Source organism: Oratosquilla oratoria, chromosome 17 (genome assembly GCF_046742065.1).
Source record: "Oratosquilla oratoria isolate Oo_2021 chromosome 17, ASM4674206v1, whole genome shotgun sequence".
Lineage (NCBI taxonomy): Eukaryota > Metazoa > Arthropoda > Malacostraca > Stomatopoda > Squillidae > Oratosquilla > Oratosquilla oratoria.
The window spans coordinates 32,265,096-32,287,104 of record NC_134793.1 but is presented as its reverse complement, the minus strand read 5'-3'; the positions used below and the strand labels follow the sequence as shown (position 1 = coordinate 32,287,104).

The following is a 22,009-nucleotide window of genomic DNA, read 5'->3' as shown; positions in this document are numbered from 1 at the left end:
GCTGGTGATTATAAACTAACACCCCTGCTTGTTCTTCATGCACAGAAACCTTGCATGCTAAAGAATGTAATCATGGCATCTCTCACAGTTATATGGGGTGCTAATTCAAAGGTGTGGGTGATAGTAGTTATTTTTGAAGATTAGTTTTTACATCATTTTGTACCTGAAGCAGAAAAGTATTGTTAAGAGATAAAGATTCCTCTTAAGATTCTGTTTCTCTTAGATAATGCTCCAGGTCACCCACAAACCTCTCCATTACATCTCAGTTGCAACTGATGGAGCAAGGGATGGTTGCAATCTTCAAGCACTACTACATGAAGAGAACACCACATCAAGCTATTGCAGCAACTGACCTAACTGAGTCTTATCACAGTCTGTGACTTCTGGAAAGAATATGACATCTACAAAGCAGTGATGAACATATCATCTGCATGTAATGAGATTCAGAGCATGGCTATGAATGAGCTATGCAGGACTTAAAGGGCTTTGACGAGGTTACCAACAACAAATCCTTGGTGACGTTGAGCAGTGAGCTGCAGATGGATTTAAACGAGAAAGATTTTGTAGAACTATTTGAGAAAGATAAGGAGTCCATGACAAATGAAGAGGTGATGGAACTTCATGAGCAACAAAATAAAGAAGAACAAGAACCAGACCCCAAGCCTTGTCACTTTACCATCAAGAAAATGCAAGAGGCATTTGCACACATGGATAAGTGTCTCACTTTATTTGAAGAGATGGATCCAAATGCTCAACACTTTTCAAAGGTTATTGGGGCTTGTCACAAAGATTTTGCTCTTTATAACCTTATCCTTGAAGAGAGGATGAACAAAAGAATTCAAGGCACTCTTGATAAGTTCCTGAAACGAGTCCTTATACAACATAATTTGTCTGCTGACAATTTGTCTCAGCCATCAACTTCTATGATTTAACATCCTCCTACACCAGCCTCAGTAAATAATATCATCATGCATCAGCTAAATTTAATTTTTTTTTATTTGTTTTTAATTATTTAATTCAGAATACTGTTACAAATGTATGTGTATCTGCATACAGTAATTGTTTTTGCTAAGTTTAAGCAGTTTCATGAGTCGTGTGTCAGCCGATACATGTTTTGTTATGAGGGAGAGAGAGTGAGAGCTGAGCTTGGGAGAGTGTGTTTGTGCGAGTGTCAGGATTTGGATGTGTGCACTGGTTGAGTTGTGGCTGAGTCTGCTTGTGCCCTGTATTCTGTGCCATTGCTAACTGTGCAATGTAAAGTGCCTTAGTAAAGTAAGAAAAAACTACACCAGTGCCTTTGTATGAGGCTTGCTCTCTGACAAGTCACAGTGTAAGTGTAAAGTGGCTCCCACCAGCTCCACCAGTAATGGGGAATGCTTATTTGTGGTTTATAGTGTGGTTATTTTGACTTCAGTCACTTTTACAAAGGATTACAAAGGCGGAGCATGCCGACAGGAGACCTTTTGATCCATATCTAGGTCGGATGCGAAAAAAAGAAAATCATATTTATAATAAAACAATAAATAAAAACTATAATAATGTAAATAACATAGGTCACAACCTGTGGAATCAATTAACGATATAGGGTGAGGTATACTTGTATTCTGTTCTGCCACTCAGACATAACAGGAAAGACTTCAATGTACAAGTAGAATATATAATAGAAAGGTTGCTTGCTTTGTGTGCTTTGTCTAGATAAGCATCAGGTGAGTTTGACAGAATGCAAACATACACAGATATGAAGCCTTACTACTATCATCCAATTCTGTATCCACCCATGTATTTGAACCCGGACTCCTGATGTGAGAAAGGAGCATGTTACCACTTAATCACAGGGGCTCCTTTTGTTCAGTCTGGGGATGGAATGCCACCCTCAGTGTTGCTTCTCTGCAGGAATGAGAAAACAAAAGCTTTATGGGAGGCATGCACATCTTCTTTTGGGAGAACAGTGGCATCATGTACTGGTACTTCTAACCACCTGATAGCATTGATAATGGTTGAGAAATGAAAATATAATAGAGATATATGATAGAGATATAATAAATAATTTATTAGTGATAAAACCCTCAGGATGAAATTTTAAATTTTTTTCTTTCCTTTACTTTGGTTTAGTTTCATAAGTGTTTTGTTGCACACAGGCTAATAAGAACTTATGAAGAGTTTAGATGATTATAAGATTATAGCAGTAGTGTGATTAAAATCTTTAACAACAGGTTCTCTCACTAGATCAGTAGCATGCAGATATCACTAAGGCTTATTATAACTTGTTATAAACAAAATTTTAATAAGCTGTTTGTGGAGCTTATGAAATTCCAAGCACAGGTTCATATGAACCGGTAAGAACTAGCTGAATTCCACCACTGGATTTTAGACGAGAAGACCACAGGTAAAGTCAGTAATGATAATCATGATTGTAATGTCAGATAGTCAGCAACAGTCCATGGGCCCCTCCTACGGGCCTTTCTCTTTGGGAAGAAACACTGAACTGTTTTCTGTGTTGTATCAGTGGGTCTCTTTCTATGCCACTGGCTGGTAGGAGGAGGGGAGGTGGCACTAATTGTTGGCTGTCATTGTGTGAAAAATTGAAGTAAAGATGACTAGATAATGTCCATAGAGAGTAACCTTGGACCCAGTTAGAGATGGAGTGATATTCCTTCAGGGCTGCACCTTTAAATAGAGATGAGAATGTATGTGGGATTTGAAAATGAGAAATGGGGAAATGATTCTTCCTGGTTTTCATCTCACAGGACCACCATTTGCATGTACTTTTTGCTGATCCTTGCAAAGTCACATGTTAATGAGACTAATATAAGACTTTGTTCAGGCCAGGACATGCAGCTTCACTGCTCAGTGACAGGCATAGTGAAGCCAGCTATGGTAGATGAATTTAGGAATATGTCTGAGTTTATTAAATACATTATGATGGGCATAGCTGTGTAGTTTTCCTCAGTGTAATGCATAATGGGTGATGGCTAATTAATTTATTAAATGTTGCCTCAAGTTTCACTAAGTGGGAAATTTAGAGTGCAATGGCTGGCAATGGTCCTTGAGCCCTTCCAAAGATCTCTCTTAAACTGTCTGTGTTTTATTAGTGTTAGACTGTTTCTATATTACTGGCTCAGAGTGGTAAGGTAAGGGGAATAGTTGCTGGTTGTCAGTTCCCCATATGTGAAAAATGCAAGAAATATAGTCAACCTTGTTAAAAATCTCGGGCCCAGTTTGGAGACTCAGGGCTGCACCTATTGATGGAGGTGAGGGGGCTGACAGGTTTTGAAAATGGGCAATTTTGCTGCCCATTCTGCAGGACCACCACATACAGGTGCTCCTCAATGGTTCCTGGGTGATGGGTTTCTCCCTTGCTGAAAGCTAAAACTCATCAAAGTACTAACATACGAGTACAGACAGTAAAAAAATAATTGGTCATCACCCCAAATACAAAACTGCTTTCAAGTGCATACAAACTACTTGATGTACCAGAATAATGGCCAACAGAAAACAGAGGTCAGCATCCACCCAAAAATCTTCATTTACACTGCTCATCCCAGATAATTACAATTCCTCAACACTTAGCCATCATTCTGGTCAACCCCCCCCCACAAAAAAAGACAAGTAAATAGATGAATAAATAGTATAAAATTAGAAATATAATAAAAGATAAAATGAGTAGATAAATTAAATAAAAACCTGAGACATACAGTTCACTGAAGAGTTTCACACCTTTTAGATATTATGTAGTTAATATGGCTTACTCTACTTTTTTCATTCTTACATACCAAGATCTTTTCCCCCCTTACAAGAGAAGTAGCCAAAGTCAAAGGTATAAATCCACTCCCACCCATTTCATCCCCACATACTCCACTCTCACTCATCACCCTTCCCTCCCTCTTTCCTTGGCTCCTACTGGATGAGTGGATGACGGGCCATCACTGAATCTATTTATATATTCATTTATTTTAATTTTATTTAAGAATCTAAGTGTATGGTAATGATATTCTTACACTAAAACCATCACATCATCTCGAATTGGAAATGGAAGTTGCTACAAACACCATAAAAACATTGATGAAATCCAGTGAAAAACAGTTTAAGTTTTCATCATTGCCTGGGAGCAGGGCGTTTGCTATATATCCAGCTGCTTCGCAAGTCACTAAAACATTGAATTAGCATTATTCATTAATTAATTATTAGCTAATGTGCAAGATGCATATATACATATACCAAGGGTTTTCCCTCTTACAAAGGAGGTATCCGAATTCAAAGGCGAGATAGCGAATGACAAGGATTGAGTGTATAACTACAAAAAACACGAAAACACTCACAATCAAATATGTGATGTACTGCTGAAAAGTGAAAACATTGGCATAGTCAAGGAAACATTATATGATTTTTTTTAAGTTCGATACCGAAGCTGGTGGAAAGGGCATGCGCCTGAGTCGCATTGCATTGCTTCCAGACTCCGTCATTAAAACATATATTTCCAGTTTATCAGCAAATTCGAAGCTGTGCAATAAAGACAACCTCACATTCCTCTCTGCAATTATTCAATTTAAGACCAGTAGGTAACTGTTATGTACATTTTTATGTCGGTTATTCATATTTCACGGATGATAGATGTTCAGGATTATTCCTGCTAATGTCTGCTGTTTCTTCAGTTTGATCGTTGCCACCTCTGGCGTGAAATTGTCTAAAAGGATAGAAGCGCCGTAAGCCACAGGCCATAACCATTACTACCTCTGTAAATATTTTACACAGAGGAAGTCACTGTTCCGCTATTCTGTCACTAGATATCCCTATCCATTGTAGGAATACCGGAAGTTCTGTCCTTGCATTTATACAGCGAAAAGTTGCATACCTGTCAAGCTACGTGTCTTGCCTTAAGCTTTTGCGTTAGAGACCATAAGTTTGTTTATAAAACGGTAATTAAACCATAAGAAAAAAAATTGTCATTCAATATTCATTTGTTTCAAAGCAAATGCAGAATGAAAACACAATGTAAACATGACAGTATGACCTCATTATGAAAAACGGTGTTGTTTACAAGGTTCTTGTAACTACTGTTTTTCATTATGTGGTGCTCATACTGTGTCACTTGAAAAGAGGAATTTATTTCAAATTGTTTAAAACAAACACATTAAAAACACATCGCATGCGGAGAAAAAGCGTAAGATTTTCAACTTACGCCGTAAGACTTGAAAATCATAGAAATTACGTAAGACTTAACGCACAAAAAAAAAAACAGACTTGACAGGTATGCATTGGAATTTTCCTTACACGATCGCGCCCGCATTTTTCAGTTATAACCAGCGCTTCTATCCTTGAGGAAGGGAAGTTGATTCGTAAAGGTGGCGATGAAGGGTGTAGTAGAAGTTAGAACTGACCAGTTCCTTTTGAGTGATTAGTAAATTCTAGTCATAAAGAAATGGCGAGTGACTTGGTCCCTGAAATATTAACTGTCTTAAGCACGTAGTCACGGAGTCAGTAGATTAGGATTTCAAGTGACTTCCCTACGGACCAGTCACCCATCATTCTTTTATGATTAGAAAATAATCTAAAAAAGATAACTTAGCTATCCCACATATCTGCTATCCTAAACTGAAACAACAAAATTTATTCAAATGAACGATCTGTTTGATTTTTGTGGACTCAGTCCCATGGTAATATAGGCCTATTAAAGACCTTGGACGCTGAGACAATGCTCCTCTTGTCAGGATCGTTGTTCAGGGCTCTCAAATCTTTGATGACATCTTTCCATCTTGTGCGAGAGCGTCCGCGTCGTCTTCTCCCAAGTATTGTCTCGGAATATAGTTGATTGAATTTTGTGGAGGTAATTTTAATTATGATATGAGCGAATCATCACTGAAACGTGCAAAATTATAATAATGAATATAATACTAATGGTAATTATGATAACATTAGTACATACATATACCAAAGGCTTTTTCCCCCTTGCACGGGGGGGGGGGGACCAAAAAGAAAAAGGCATAGAAATCACTCCCACCCATTTAATTTCCCATATATTCCACTCCCCTCCACCCTCCTCTCTCCCTCCAGGAGGTGCCAAGATAACATTAGTAGTAATACAAATAATAGATGTATAACAGTATAACCATTGGAATGGTCAGGGAACTGGTGTCGGTAGGTCGGCTGTTGTGTCGTTTTCTGTGCTTGACAATACCCAAGTCTAGAAAAAGAAGAAAAGAAAAAGTCTCTCTCTCTCTCTCTCTCTCTCTCTCTCTCTCTCTCTCTCTCTCTCTCTCTCTATATATATATATATATATATATATAAAAAAAAAACAAAATATATATATATATATATCTATATATATATATAAAAATATATATATATATATATATATATATATATATCCAGCGTGCCCCTCTCGTCTCAGTTGCAATCTAACAGTCGAAGCACCCAGGACTTCTCGTAGGCAAAATGTGAATCACCGTCTCAGTTTCCTTCGTCTGCACTATGGACCCAGAGTGGGCAACAGGAGTTCAGAAGCGGGTTCAAGACGATTCCATTCAGCATTGGAGTGGCATCGATGTGAGTTAAAGAACAGCAGTACATGAATTTGGGATACAAAAAAGGGGGGTGGGTGGATGGGGGGAACACCGTCCTCCTACGTCACCATCGCGCTTTGTTGACATTGTCGACGACTGTATTCGCGATGTCAGCACGCATACACGTGGTGTCTTGGATTGCAAATTCAACTCAACCTCAGCGGTTCTGATGTACCCCAGCTGCTTGAAAAGCATGACAATACTTCAAGCCGTCCAGCCATCCTTGGGTAAGGAGTTGGGATGAGTGTGTATGTGTAAGGCCAACCTTGCCCATAGATCAGGTCGTGTACGAACTCCGAGCTCTCATCAGGAAGTATAATAGCTGCCGATAACGAGTCCAGCACGTGATGCCAGACTATGGTGAATTTTAAATGGACGCACACAGTTGGAACCATACGTGAATTTGAAGCACAATCATGTATACACACGACTCGTGGCGCAGTGGTTAGAGTTCCTGGCCGCCAACACGGCGGTCCGGGTTCGAATCCCGCCCACGGCTGAAAAAATTTCAGTATCGCTGCGCTGCGAGTCGTTACTCCAACTCTCGTGGAATGGGAGTTGGGTGTGTGTATGCGTGTAAGGTCACAGCATTACCTATAGGTCGGTCATATATGAACTCTGAGTTATATCCCGGGAGGATAATAACTGTCGATCACGAGTCCAACACGTGATCCAAGGCCATGATGGTGAATCACATGTGGAATAGGTTGGAAGGAGATAGAAGCTCAAGCAATACAAGAGTTCAAATCTAAATACGATAATTGGAAATCAAGGATGAATTTGAGTCTAGGTTTATTAGATAATTAGAAAATAGGAAACGGGACCCTACGAGCTTTGTTCTTTTCCTGTATACTAGAGTTAGGTAAATATGATTAGTTAAATACAAACACAGGATTTTTCGTACATATGTTTCATCTTGAAGGACAGACTTCAAGAGGAAATATATAAAAAAATAAACCCAAGTTTGATCGATGGGGGACAGAAATGAAGAAAGATATTTTTTTGTCTATTTACAATTAAGTAAACATACACCATGTTACACTTTTTGTCTATTTACAATTAAGTAAACATACACCATGTTACACTTCTCCAGTTCCTTGGGAGATAGTGAACCTAGGGTAATACTAGGGAAGGAGCACAAACCAATTGTATACGTTTCTTTGTTTATTTAATGTCTTAAATGTGCTAGAGTGTGTATATAATGTTGTGGGAGTTCACTGTTACTACTTGCCTTAGGGAAGCTATCTACAGACTGTGTTCCTACTCTATTCAACTTGGTACTGCTAAGCCCCTCCCTCTAGGAGTCTAGGGATAATATGATTGGCTCTGAAATCCATATTGAAACACATTTGACCAATCATTTTGCAAGAAAGGGACGCTGATGTCATCAGACGGCTGTCAACAGGACCCTATCACGAAAATGCCTTGCTTAGCAATTTTCAATGTTGTTTTGTAGCTCTACTCGGTCCTTCCCCGGGAGCGCCCATGCTATGCTAGTGTGTCCTAAGCTGTGAGAATCAGTTTCTCACCACCATACCCTTTAGTGCATAAAAATTCTCGTATCCCCATCCAATACAAATACAATGCAAACATACGAAAAGGATTAGTGATACAAACCTTGCTGAGATATGATCAATTACTGGACAAAGGTACTTTTTCATTTCAAATTAGAAATGTCAAGTAGTAGGATACAGTGAATGCACATTATGCTTTCTCATGGTAAATGTACAGTACCATTGCACTGGCTAACGTGTCTCGTACCCCCCCCCATGTTAAGAACCACTGTTTCTAGGAGTTTCTGGGGTGACACCCCTAGTCAAGCATTTGCAAAACACGTGTACTTGTTCCCACTAAAAGGAACAAATAAATAAATAGAAATAAAATAATGGTCGCTTTTAATTTCGAATATTCCTCCACCACGTCGATACGTTATTTACTCCGAAGATAAATGCTTAACGGACAAAACCCCAATCGACAGGTTAGATTACGTTAGGTTAAGTTACATGATAACATAAGAATGAAGGAGACTGCAAGAGACCATAAGCCCTACACTAGGTTATGTCTCCTCCCGCCCTAATTTTCCTATCGGGGGTTTTGTCTACTATGCAGATTGGGGTTTTGTCTGTTGGATTTTTGTCATGTGTTCCTTTTATTCATCCTCCTGCCCCGCCCCAACTCCCATAATAAAATGGTTAAGGCAGAGTAAAGGGAGTTTATTAAGCTTCACCTCACCTTATATATATACAGTATACATATACATATATATATATATATATATATATATTTTTTTTTTTATATATATATATATTGTTCTCATTGACAAAATATAAATCTTTCATCGCTGTCTCTACCATCGCTGTCTTGCTTAATTCCCTCTGACCCGAGCAGGTTGTCTTAAGAAACGGTTAGCCCACTTTATGGATGGGGAATGACAGGTGGTAATATACATGGAACTGCCTAGTGTAGACCGTATGGTCTCTTGCAGTCTCCTTCATTCTTATGTGTGGCTGGGAACATGAAAGACCTTTTATAATCGAGTCGCTAAGATGACAGGGCTAACGAGTGGGTGTATGCTACTCGGCCGTACCTCTTATGGATGGGAAAGAGCCATTTGGTATATATATGAACTTATTTTTCGGAACTGGCAGCTGGACACTCCTCTTTCTCCACTACATCTTTCCTTATGAAGCCGCGCAGCAAATCTCCCCCTCTCCCCCACTCTTTTCCCCTTCTTTTTCTACTCGACAGCCAGTACCTCGTCTCTTTTGAATCTAAACATCCTTCCTGCTACCAAGCCTCTTTAAATCTCTCTCTTTTACCACTTGAGTGTCTCTATGTCGGTGTGTGTGCGTGTGTATGTGTATGTGTTCACACGCGAGCGCGCACACAAACGTATACATGACTCGGTGGCGCGGTTGGTATAGTCCCAAACTGTTACTACGGCGGTCCGGGTTCGAATTCTGCCCAGGGGTGAAAATATTTTCAGTATCACTGCGCTTCGAGTCGTTACTCCAACTCTCGTGGGCGGGGAGTTGGGTGTGTGTGTGTGCGTGTAAGGTCAAAGCATTACCCATAGATCGGTCATACGAGCTCTGAGCTCTCTTCCGTGAGGTAAATAGCTGTCGACCACGAGTTCAACACGTGATCCAAAGACCAAGGTGAATCACGTACATGCATACACACACACATACTTGATAGGAATGATCTACTTAAATGGGACAGAAGAAACACAAGAGGACACGAGAAGAAACTTAAAAAGGACAGTTACAGAAGATATTTGAAAAAGAACAGCTTTCCACACAGAGTAATAGACGCATGGAATAAATTGAAAGAGAAAACAGTGAGTGCTAAAACTATACATGATTTTAAGAAAGAACTGGATGCGGAAAGATACAACTGCGGGTCACTACGAGCATAGCTCTTCTCCCACAAAATACAACTAGGTAAATACACACGCACGCGCGCACAGACACACGCACGTACGCACACACACACGACTCGGTGGCGCGGTTGGTAGAGTCCCAGACTGTCAGTACGGCGGTGTCGGCGGTACATGGTTCGAAACCTGCCCGGGGCTGAAATTATTTCAATATAGTTGCGCTTCGAGTCGTTACTCCAACTTTCGTTGGCGGGGAGTTGGGTGTGTGTGTGTGTGTAAGGTCATAGCATTACCCATAGATCGGTCATACGAGCTTTGAGCTCTCTTCCGGGAGGGAAATAGCTGTCGACCACGAGTCCAACACGTGGTCCAAAGACCAAGGTGAATCACACACACACATACACATCGGCACTTTCAATTGCTGTGTTCTTTGTTCTTTTCCGTGCGGAGCTGTCCGTGGTTATTTTTTATCTATAAGATTTTGTTACATCATTGTCTTCAGCCGCTCTCTGAAATACGAAAAAAAATCCAATATATCGTACCATGCAGTATTGTAGGTTGCCATGGGATCTTGGGTTTCCAGTTGGGGGAAACGCGAGCCAGCAGTTGATTGGTTAAAATTTGTTTATTATTGTTGTTTCACTCGGCAAGCACGTGTGCACTTTGTATGTTATTGTTTCTACGGAACATTCTAGTATTATTGCGGTAGTCTATGTGACAGATGCTGTCTAGACTGTGTTGTCTGCGTGTTTTTTATTTATTTTTTTATTTTAGTATCTTCTGCTTGCTGGGCGATGCAATTACCGTAGTACGTGCTCTTGTGCGCCTCCATGAAGTGCGTTTGTGTATGTACGTGCGTGCGTGCGTGAGTGCGTGCATGCGTGTTGCGTCGGTACTCCCGCGGTGGTCGGGTATCGTTATTGATTGTAGTGCTGCCGGCGGGACCGGACGGACGTACCAGACGCGTTGGCGAGTCTGTTACACTGGAAACTGGGACCTGTTCCTCAGTCCGGCCCTGCACCCGAGAGGCAGTCTGCCTATGGGTGCTACGAAGGGCTAACATGTGAGTTCGAAGGCGTGTATTGGTCTAAAGCTCGTAGACAGGAGCCATGGAAAGGAATTACGTTTGAGGCGAGTTGTTGCCCGTCCCTTCCTCCCTTGTGGTTTCCGTCAACACAGACTGGCACCTGAACTACGCTGCCAGACAACGAAAGACTGTTAAACTGGACGCCGCCAATGTACACGTCGTCAGGGATGCTGTAACGGTTGCTGTGGGTGCGGGAGGACTGAAAGAATTATGCATCAGATCGAGGGGCGAGTCACCCAACTGTTCCTGTCACGAAGGACAGCAACCACCCTCGGAAAGGGATCAGAGGGGACACTGAGTCCATCACGGGTGTTCGTGATCAGTGCAGGAACTGACCCCCATCCCATACCCCCAACCCCCTGACGATGGAGAGGAGACACGGGCTTAAGATGCCGCCACGCAGTGTGCACCCTGTCCAGTGTTTACATCGAGTGTGAGTGGAAAGTGCGAGACGTCTTGGGTTGCATACCACAAAAAGATATATATATATATATATATATATATATATATATATATATATATATATATATATATATATATATAATTTAAGTAAAAAAAAACAGCGGTTGCCAAGGTGTGTCGTCGATGAAGACAAATTATTGTTTAGAACAACAGCGTTTGGAAATGTTTACCATCTTGTTTCCTGTGATGATGATGATTATATATATATATATATATATATATATATATATATATATATATATATATATATATATATATATATATATATATATAAATTTTTAAGTAACAAGAAAGAACAACGGTTGCCAAGGTGCGTCGTCGATGCAGACAAATTACAGTATTAGGTTTAGGACAGTAGCGTTTGGAAATGTTTACATCTTGTTTCCTGTAGCGCGGTCAGCGTCGGGAACTTCCCGTGAATACGAAGGCTTAAGATTGACCCCCTGACAGTGATGACTGTCACATGCCCAGGCTATGCGTACACAGAGAGCCAAGGTGACGTTATCTGTTTCACGGTGTGAGCTCATAACTGGTGCAGCAATTAGAAGTGTCGTGAGGGAGAGGATGATTTGCGAACTTGGGGAGGGTGGGATTATATAATTATCCATCTGTAGTAGCATGCGAGTATCGTATATTCTTTATCTTTCCGCTGTGCGATCTGATAATCAGTGCTTTTACGAGTAACTGATAAACCATTATGCCGAATTGGATTTCAGTTCTAACACAAAGTGACAAATACTGCTGCTTTGAACTCGCTTGATGTATTGGATATTCTCTTTAAGAGAATCCTATTGTGTTACAGCACACAAATCATACACGTATACTGTATTTGGAACAGTACATGTCTATATGACTACTATGGATGATTAGAAATGGTCTCCTTACCGAAGGCTACTTGTTCTATATTGTCTCTCGTCTGACTCCATTCACTAATGTGGTAGTATGCCTAAGGGCAGGATTGATGTTCATCATAGACTTGGCTGTGTTTGACCACCCTGGGTGGCAATTGGTCTAGCCATACGATAGCGTGGCACTCCTTTCGTCAGCGAGAGGGCGCCAGACTATCTCGATTAACCCCTTCCTGTAGTAGGTGACACACTTCATTTTTTATTTCTGCTGCATTCGACGCCACTGCCTGGCTAACGTGATTCATCTCGGTGTTGAACTGGAGGGAGTTTCCCTGGTCCGGGGGAGAGGGATTTAGTCATTGCTCCCCTCATTTTCTTAGTGTATTCGCAAGCCCCTACACATTGGAGAAGGTTATGTACTTTTTTTTCCTAGTACTTCATTGACGTTAGAGGGGGTGGGCTTGATTATCAATTATTATTATTTACTATCTACCTGTTTATTATTTAACTTTACCTATATATTTATTTTATTTCTTGTTATTTATATTATTATAATTCTTATTTGTTTATTTATCATTATGTTATTTCGCATCCGACCTAGTTATGGACCAAAAGGTCTCTTGTCGGCATGCTCCTCCTTTGTAATACTTTGTCAGTTAAAAAGTATTCAGCATTATTTTTTTTAGTATAGTCCCCATATATATATGAATATTGCGTAGCTCTGGTCCCCGGGGGTGGGGTAGGGTTACCACTAAAGTCCATAAAACATTGACTGCTTAAAACGTATGCAGTCGATACCCTCATACGGTGGAGAGAGGGTGCAAGAGGATATGTTTATTGAGGTGCGAGTGAGCGTCAGACAAGGGTGTTGCCTACAGCGACGATTCACCAAAGTGTACCCGTATGGAGCTATTGACTTGCACAATTTTTATCCACTCAGTACGTTAGGGGGCGGGGAAAGGACTGTAGAATCACCGCTACGGAACCGAGGCACGGAACATTCTTTAATGATGAGAGACTAGCCTTCGCTAAATCAATAAATATATAAAAAAGGGGGGCTAGACACTTTCAGCTTCTAGATTTTTCCATCAGCTGCCTTCCGCTTTGGCGCGATAATATCCCCAAGTATAGAAGCCATGGATCTTCATCAAAAAGTGTACGAGTGTACGTGAGGAGGAACGTTATCAATAGAGTAAATGTAAACTTCAATTAGATAAACAGGCTTGTGTGCTAGCCTGGACTCAAAATTACAGAAACAAAAAGAATAGATAAACAAATGAAATGCAACCATGAATTTTGCATCATCATATCGGAATTTCTTTTCGGTTTGTGATTCTGACTCATGGAGTATTCAGGCAACAGACGATTAGTCCCAGAATTAATTGTGTTAGTAAGATGTCTTCTTTTGCAGTGTTTTAACGAAAATAAATTAGGTCGTGGTATTCTAACACACGACAGAAAATTATATTGTCGTCGTTGAAAAAATAGTGAATCTGGGGTCTGGGCGAATTGAAAGGTGACGTCACAACGTCAACTGACTCGTGAACTTGGTTAACGGTCAGATTCTGTCGCGTGAACTAGTGTTGCCACTGTAATCGACGCCAGTTCACACAAATGAGTGAGATTTTTACCACAAAATTCCCACAAGGAAATGTGGAGTTCCACATTTTTCCCACAAAAAGAAGGAATTGTTATATACACAGATAAGTTCATTGCAATATATAATTTACTCACAAAACATCCCATGTCAGCAAATTTCTCCCACAAAATGGCATTGGTGGTTGGATCAACGTTGCCTCGAAGTGGTGTGCCTTGCTTATGGTCGTTTTCTGATTGGCGCCAGACGATTTTATTCATGTTAAGGATCGGTACCGTAAAGAACGGGTTATATTGTCTTAGTTAGCCTAATATGGTAAGCGACAGGCGATTTCATTCAGCCTTAAGAACGGGTTTAATGTGATGATGAACCCCGTATGGGCAGTCGCTATTTTTAGGGATTCGAGTAACCTGGAGACTCGTCAACCTTCGAAAAAGAATTCTTACCTTTTTTTGGGTTTCTCGCGTCCTTACTTTCTGCCACCTCGGTACGATGATGCATATATATATATATATATATATATATATACATATATTTATATATATGTATATATATATTATATATATATAAATATACATATATATATATATATATATATATATATATATGATAATTTGTATGACAGTCGCATGCAGGGTTCGAACCCACTGCTATCGGCAACCCGTAAGATCACCTTCACAGAGCCTTAGCCTGTGAAGGTGATACTACGGGTGACCGATAGCAGTGGTTTCGAATCCTGCATGCGACTGTCATAAAGATTATCGGATTGATGTCGCTGTTACTAGCGAATTTCTCTCATATATATATATACATATATATATATACATATATATATATGTAGTTGTACATCAGTTATCCACGGATTCTGTGAACTGGTTTGATCACATTTTCTGTGTTTATTATTACTCAGAGTAAAAGAGAACGAGTAATACAGCAGTGAATTTATATTCTATAAAGCGAGTAATGTGATGCATATTACATATGGCAGCCGATGCTGCGCGCGAGAATTTGAGTCGCACTGAAGTGGTTCAATGTTTCCGTACCACTTCTGTGACTCCAAGTCTTCTTTGCGGATGCGATATTATCTTCCAGCGATCGAAGAGCTGGTTATTTTTAGCAATATACTGGTGATCAATAATGGCGGTAGACTAGAAAAGAGCGAAGGTGGATCAGCGGGATATCGATACAAGGTTTTGTCAACAATATCAAACACTCCTTGAGGACAATATTGCATCAAAGTGATGTCATAGAGGTGGTAATATAGTTTTCAGGAGGGTAGAAAAATAGAAGTATCCAACATGTTTTTTCTTGTGTATATAAATATATATACATAAAAGGGGGGTAGCCAAAAAGAAAAAGGCATAGAAACCACTCCCACCCATTCCATTTCTTATATATTCCACTCCCTTCCACCCTCCTCCCTCCCTCCCATTTTGGCACCTCCTGGATGACGGGTCATCCCTGCATCCTGTCCACTGCCCTGGGTCAGAAGCAGTGTCGCAAGACACAGCACATCCACAGCAAGGCCGCTTCATAAAAAAGAAGCACGCGCCCCCAAAATATATAATTAAATGAATAAAATGATAAGGCTTAAGATCAAACAGAAAAGTTAGAAGATCACCTGTTGAGTGCTGACGGTATGAGAGCTCGTAGGTAGAACTGTGTTTCTGAAAGGTAGATTCGATTTTTTTTTATAGGTAAGCAAGAAATTAGATTTCTAGGCGATAGTTTGAAGCCTGAGAGCGACCATCCTTCTTTGAGACAGGTTGGATGTAAATATACATTCAGTATAAAAATACGAGCAAGTTGTTAGACAAAAACGGAACAGATTGTGTAAGCAGGGAGTCAGCACGGAAGCACAATTTTCTAGAACTAAAAAAGGGGGAGAGTGACTATATGGAACAAAACTGTCTTAACCATTTCAATACGACTCGAATGCTCGTGGGCAGCATTAGCTGCCTGATGTATGATGATGTATCACAATACTCGCATTATAGAATATAAAGCTACGGCTGTATTACTCGTTGTCTTTCACTCTGAATGTTAATAACCACAGAAAATATTATCAGGCCAGTTCACTGAATATGGGGGTCACTCAGCTACAACTACAAAATAGATATAATCAAGATTCCGAAGCCGGCATTTTCGTATACCCTCTCGCTTCTCATGACGTCATAACGCCTACATAGGCTTCATCGAATGGAAGAAGTTAAAATCAAAGACAAAAGGGGTATGTACACTTGAAAGTACCTCCAATGAATGGCATGAGCAACTCAGAGTAGTAGCTGGAAGAATGACGCCGAAATCACCCAGATGTTTAATAAAAAGCTTGCGCAGAGGTGAGAGTTTTTTCAGTGGGGAGATAGTAATACTGGTGTTGCTACGAAGAGGAGGTTGTGTCATATTTGTAAATGTTTGTGGCTAGGTGCCAGAAACCGTGTGAAGAGTTATAAGAGGTGAGAAGTTTTGACATTTCTTGTTAATAAAAGAATGTGTGGCTTTCGGAGGGCAAATTTTTCTCACGAGTTTGGAAGGTATTATTATTATTATTATTATTTTATTATTATTATTATTATTAATTAATTTATGGATGAAGAAGATGTGTGTGTGTGGCCGAGCGGGTTAGGGTGTCGTTACTTGCGGCAAAGGTCGATGGGGTGATGGTTCGAACCCTGCCACCGGTGAAATTGGACCATGGGCATGGTTAATAAAATTCCACGCTACAAAGTGCTCTGTAAGAGGCACCGTCCTAGCCTCCCAATAAGGGGAAGTTTGTGAAGTTAAATAATATCAGAAAGGGTGTGTGTTACATAGAGATACGCCCCCCCTCCCATAATCATTTGGTGGGGTCACGAGGATCGAAGCTGTGGTCATTTCATGGCGAATCAGACGGGGGTATTCTTAAAAACAATCTTTCCCTTCCAAGGATATATATAGTATATAAGGATTTTTCTTTTCTTTTTTAAAGAATATCACCATAAGATTCTTACGGTGGTGTTCTTAAAAAAAAATTCCCTTCGAAGGATTTATATAAGATTTATATAAGGAAATGTTTTTTTTAAGAATACCACCGAGACCCAACGCGTCGTATGGCCGAAATACTAAAGGCACTGCACAAACGTAGGGGCTGGAGATTTTGGGGCTTACAACAACATAGCTATCAGCATGGTTTTCTTTCATGCATCGGGCTAGATTTCCGTGGAAACACGTCAGTAATCTTCAGAAAAGCTGTCCACCTACTTTATGTGACAAACGAGTATGTTGTTCTTAGCTGAAAAAAATAATGTCTTGTGTCTTGCTGGATGCAGATTCGAACCACCGACTACATTGTTCCCCTAAAACACAACCGAAGTGTTGTCGGCGTAAACGAGAATTTTGCGGGAAATTAACGAATATATCATTAACTTGTAACAAGTAATATTGAAAAGAGATAATAAAGTCTGCAACGGCTGCAGATATTCTCATCGAATGAAAAGAAAATATAAATCGAAACCAGGAGCAGCAAACGGCAGGCTCGTTGGTCTAACCTCATTCGTAGAGACTATTTGAAAGTTGAAACGGTTATGGGATTCTGTCGAACATCACGGAAAGCAGTTGTCTTAATCATTACCAATATGAATGCAGAAGTCCATGGTTTATATAATACAGTTCATAATAAATTTATATGACATTATGCTATCAGAAACTGCGTGATTTTACGTGTAAACTTTCAAAAAACTTTTGACGCTCGTCCACCCAAACTTGACCAAGTTGGTTTACAAATGAACTCCGGTGTTGTGGAAATTTGTCGGAGGGGATCTCTTGTGCCCATTCCAGTGACTAAGCCATTGTTTCCACCAAGTAAATCGAATAGATTCAATTCATGAAGAAACAACATGATTCATGAATCGACTAGTTTCAATGTAATGCCTGTCATTTGTTTTAGATTATTTGTTTATTTGTCTGTTTATTATTATTTGATTATCATTTATCATTTTATTATTATTTACTATTTACCTGTTTGTTTATTATTTAACTTTACCTATATATTTATTTTATTTTATTACTATTTATAATATAATTTCTATTTACTTATTTGCTTATCATAATTATATGTATTTTTTGCATCTGACCTAGTTATGAACCAAAAGGTCTCCTGTCAGCATGCTCTTCCTTTGTAATCCCTTATGTAACCGTTTACACCGGGCGAATCGGCATGATTTGAATCGACTCGCTTCGCCTGCTGTCAACGGTTACATTGAAACGTTCGCGAGTCAAGACGATTCATGAATCGTCTCGATTCTTCATAAATTGAATCGATTCGATTCGTTTGGTGTAAGCGCAGCCTAAGTGCCAGCCCCTCAGAGTTGCAACTCCAGAAGGGTGAGGGTGTTTTTAGGTTTAGAAGATCACCTGTTGCGGAAGGTGGGTGGAGAGGGTGATCCCGATATCCGTCTTGAGGGGCCAACCTGTAGGGCCCCCACATAGGTGGGGGGGGGCAAGGGGGTGCATACGCCCTGGGGGCGGCACATTTAGTGGGGCGGCAGTTTTAGTCTGGACATGCCACCCACAAAGCTGACAAAATAATTATAATAAAAAAGGTCAAAGGAGTCCTGAATATATTACCGTGATATACGAATTTTGCGTTAGAATCAACAGAATATAAAACATTCCCCCCCCTTATCCTGTCTGCAATAGGGACATTAAATAAAAACTTTAAAGTTTGTTTCATTATTTCGCAAGCAAATAGCTATAATAGGCAGTAAGGAATGGTGGAGATGGTAAGTGGTGATGGGGGAAGGGGGAGGGGGGGCGTCATTGAGAACTTTGCCCCGGAGCGGCACTCTTAGGCTACGGACGCACGAGAGGCCGTTTAGCCGCTCAACCGCTGCGGCTGTTTAGCCGTTTTTATAGAACACAGTACTTTTAATGGAATTGCGCGCATTAGTTACTTAACCGCTAATGCGCGCAATTCCATTAAAAGTAGTGTGTTCTATAAAAACGGCTAAACAGCCGCAGCGGTTGAGCGGCTAAACAGCCTCTCGTGCGTTTCATCCTTTAGGCATGTAAGGGTTCTGAGAACAAGATCGAGAGAATACATTCTCTCGATCTTGTCTGAGAAGACCTGTCATTGGTCCCCACGTGTTTAAGGGGTTTCCCTTACCTGATTTAGATCACCCACCGGAAGCTAAACTAAGGATAACAGTGGAATATAAACACCATAAAGCAGGGTTTCTCAACCTTTTTTAGCCATATCGCCTCCTTTTTCAATTGAAAAAAAGGATCGCCCCTCTTAATTGGAAAAATAATAATAACAACTATTGCAACAATGGTAAACAAATAATTTGAAATGTTTTACTCGCGTTGTGTTTTTTAATGAGATCCTTGGGCCCAGCTGGTGCTTCGCTGCTAGGTCTTTTACATTAGGCTTAAAATTTGTCATTTAGAAGCAATACCTGTGACGTTTTTCGCCCCCCCTGAGCTCAAAAATCCCCCCCGTTGAGAGTGACTGCCATAAAGTATTAATGGAAATATGTCCCAAGCCTTTCAGTTGAGTGAAATATTGTACAGGTCAAATGTAGACGGAAAATAAGTAAAGACGTCAATTATTCAATGGGAGGGAACGTCGCGAGAATCCATTTATTTTTCAATTGTGGGCCGCTCCCGCCCACAAGCGTCCTGATAGACCTCAGATCGAGTCACCGCGGGAGGTACGAGTTACGAGTTACTTGCCGCAGCGACGTTCCGCATGAGTATTCCCCCCCCCCCGCACTCCCCCACCCCACCCCATTAGCCCCTCCCACTCCTCATCTCTGACTCAGTGGTAATTCTCAACCCATAGATCCCTGGTAATGAGTGTCTCACGATTCTCTTAAGCGTTGAATTGGTCTTCAGGAGGCTGGGAAACAGTAATGCATAAGTGTGGGGACGCCTGAGAAAACAATTCGGGAATTCCCGGACTGGGGTTTACTGCTCATGTTGTGACACATTGCCATGGTAGTATACCAGTATCCGAGAGTAATCTGAGCTAAAAGTACTTAGTAGTGGTTCCAGAGGTGTGGTAAAGGTGCCAGAGCCACATGCAAATAGAAAGGGTCACACAAAGCCTCCTAGACGCGGATCTTAGTCCTACTGCACATTCATAGGTTTAAATAATATTTTCTGGAGCTACCATGGACTCATGACATCCTGTTTTGAGAATCTTCAAGAAAAAAAAAAAAAAAAAAACTCAAGGGGCTTCGAACCGAGAACAAGACTTTTTTTTTTTTTTTTTTTTGCTTAAGGAGAGTTAGCATCTGGTAGCTACAAGTATTCCCCTCCCTCCTTTTCATCTTCCTCTTGTTCCTCTTCCTTCTCCTCCTTCTCTTACCAAACTTGTACTTGTAACCGACCCATACAAATGCAACAAAGATAAGAGTAATCTAACATCTCTTCCCAGAAAGATCTACTCGTACGGGAGGACTCAATGACCGCTGTTTGTTATTGCGGGGCTGCCGGATTCTGGTCGTTCAAACTGGAAGCAACTGTTTTAAGCCCCAGTCACACCAAGCTTACGACCTGTTTCTGACCACCTTCGACGGTGGAGCTTTTGTTTCTGTCGTGTTTAGAGCCAGGTGGCTATTTCATATTCGTCTTCATGACGGGAAGGAAGGGGGAGATTCATTCCAATTGCATTGTCTTGAATTCTTTTTCATAAACAGAGGAACAGAACAAATCAGCCTGGTCGCTGCCGGTGGTCGGAAACAGGTCGTAAGCTTGCTGTGACTGGGCTTTTACTGCAAACCCCCTCAAGAAACAGCTTGGATTTCCTAGAGTTAACTTGATTTTTCTCGCCTTCTCTGCGAGTTCCTTTACATGGTCTTCATTGTCGAAGATCCTTTTTCTGGGGACGTGAACGGAAGCGTGCGGAATCTCGCATCCTCGTAGACGAGGATTCGAGTCCTGCGTTTCTCTATCCCATTCCCAACATTGAGTGTGAACCTATCCCCGATGGCCTAATAGGGCATTTTACACAGACTGAATGGTCTCCAGACTACATATTTTCATCTTTTCAAACGCATTAATTTTCACTTTAATTCCATACAAATATAAGAAAATTGTAGATAAGGAAAATAATTCTTAATAGCGCAGTGGGCTAAGTCACTGTTCAATTGTTACGTCTGAGTTGGGTTCGAGTCCTTATCTAGACCACGTATCAGCTTCCGTATATGTTTCCATCGAGATCCTCGTCAGTACTGATGGCACGGAATTAAAGTGAAAATGAACGTGGTTGAAAAAATGATAATAGGTCATATTTTTGACTTGGGTCGTCTCTACTCAGTGCCCTTGCCTGCTCCTCGCCTTAACTCCCCGTTTACGTCGCTACCACCCCAAGGATCTCCATTCTTTTTTCTCCTCTGTGTCACTCCACGCTTGCCTTTATCCTCCACTCACCCCTGCCGTCGAAATGGTACATTTTCTTCCGTTGTGGCAGCCGTCAGACTATTTTTATTCATCCTCAGAGCGCCCTCAGTGTTCGTAAGGAATCGTACCTCGCCCTGATTCATCCATTCCGTACCAGGCACCACTTCTACCCCACCTTGATTGCATGTCGTGATTTTTAAATGTTCTTTTGTGTTTGTTCATGTCGAATTAATGTTATTCTCTCTCTCTCTCTCTCTCTCCCTCTCTCTCTTTTTCACGTCCTCTCTCCCTTTCTCTCTCACACACACACTTTGTGTGTGTTTGTGTTGTTCATGATCTTGGGTCACGTCCTAGGCTCAAGAAAGTGGCAGCGTTCGCAACCGCTACTACAGCGGTCCGAGTTTGAATCCCGCCTAGGGCTGAAATAATTTAAGTATCGCTGCGCTGTAAGCCGTTACTCCAACTCGTGGGCGGGAAGTTGGGTGTGTGCGTGTAAGGTCACAGCAGTACCCATAGATTGGTCATATACGAGCTCTGACCTCTCTTCCGGGAGGGAAATAGCTGTCGATCACGAGTTCGACACGTGATCCAAGACCATGGTGAATCACACACACACACCATATGCAGAATCATGAGAGGAATGGAAATCCTTGGTAGAGAAGACTTGATAAATTAGGATAAGAGAAATACAA

General features: G+C 40.9%; 1 protein-coding gene across 2 annotated transcripts in view; it reads left to right on the top strand.

Annotated features, from left to right (window-relative positions):
• The window catches only part of LOC143034595 (tyrosine-protein phosphatase non-receptor type 4-like), a 279,323-nt gene that overhangs the window by 32,442 nt on the left and 224,872 nt on the right, over positions 1–22,009 (top strand). The window lies entirely within an intron of this gene.